Source organism: Suricata suricatta, chromosome 1, assembly GCF_006229205.1.
Source record: "Suricata suricatta isolate VVHF042 chromosome 1, meerkat_22Aug2017_6uvM2_HiC, whole genome shotgun sequence".
Lineage (NCBI taxonomy): Eukaryota > Metazoa > Chordata > Mammalia > Carnivora > Herpestidae > Suricata > Suricata suricatta.
Genome location: NC_043700.1, coordinates 78,747,912 through 78,749,359, shown reverse-complemented (window position 1 = coordinate 78,749,359; position 1,448 = coordinate 78,747,912).

The window sequence follows — 1,448 nt, the reverse complement described above, 5'->3', positions numbered from 1 at the left end:
AATTTACCCAAGGGATACAAAAGTGCTGATGCATAGGAGCAAATGCACCCCAATGTTCATAGCAGCACTTTCAACAATAGCCAAATCATGGAAACAGCCTAAATGTCCATCAACTGGCAAATAGATCAAGAAGATGTGGTTTATATACACAATGGAATACTACATGGCAATGAGAAAGAATGGAATCTGGTCATTTTTAGCAACATAGATAGAACTCAAGGGTTTTATGCTGAATGAAATAAGTCAGGCAGAGAAAGACAGATACCATATGTTTTTACTCATATGTGGAACAGGAGAAACTTAACAGAGAATTATAGAGGAAGGGAAAAGAAAAAATAGATAAGGAGAGGAAGAGAGGCAAACCATAGAGACTCTTACATACTGATAACAAACTGAGGGTTGATGAGGGGTGGGGGAGAGGGGAAAATGGGTGATGGGCATGGAGGGGGGTACTTGTTGGGATGAGCACTGGGCATTATATGAAAACCAACTTGACAATAAACTATATTAAAAAATAAATAAAAATAAAAAATAAAATTATATATAGAGGAAAAAAGGAATCTACTCCTGAAATCATTGTTGCACTATATTATACTTACCTTGGAATAAATTTAAAAATAAATTAAATAATTTTTAAAATAAAATAATAAATAAATTTTTAAATTTTAGTAAAACCTTAGCATTCCTCCACCTTTCAAGTGATAGCTTTATTCACTTTTAGAATAGATCTATAAAGGGAGAATCAGAATGGAAAGAGACCTGAGACCTTGGATTCTTAGGTTTTGTCTCTTAGTAATTGTATAGTCTTCAAATTCTCTTGATAAATATTTTATCCAAAGATGGCGGAGAGGAAGGGAGCTCTGTAAACTCCCTCCGCACCGTTTTTCGAACTGAGAAGGATATTACGTTCAACTGAGAGAGCGGAAGGAGAAAATATGAACTCCAGAAGGAATAGAACCTCAAAGATACCTGAGTGAGTGGGGGCGAACGGGGGAGATCCGAGGACGGGCCAGCCCGGGACGAGCAGGGGAGGTAAGATCCCCAGCCCAACGTGGCACAAGTGCCAGGAGCCCGGGAGACAAAGGGAAGAGACAGAGTCAGAACACGCTCATAGAACTGTCTCTGGGGAAGAGGTATAGAGCGCTTAGCTGCCCTTGGAGACAGAAACCCACTCCATAGATAACTGCTGGGCAGCGGGCGCAAGAGGAGGAATAGCCCCCAGCCCTAAGCCATCTCGGCGGGGAATCAGAGGCGCCTGTGGCTGTGAGAAGCGGCTGCTCTGGAGAGGCGCGCGCCGCGGCGGAAGCGACCCGAGCAGCAACTGCGCCGGGCGAGAGCAATTCGAACTTGGTTTTGGGAATGGGACCACGGACCGACCGCATTTCCACGGCACACCTCGCCCCCTGCACGGACTGCGCGAATTCCGGGTCCCCACAGGGAAGAAATAA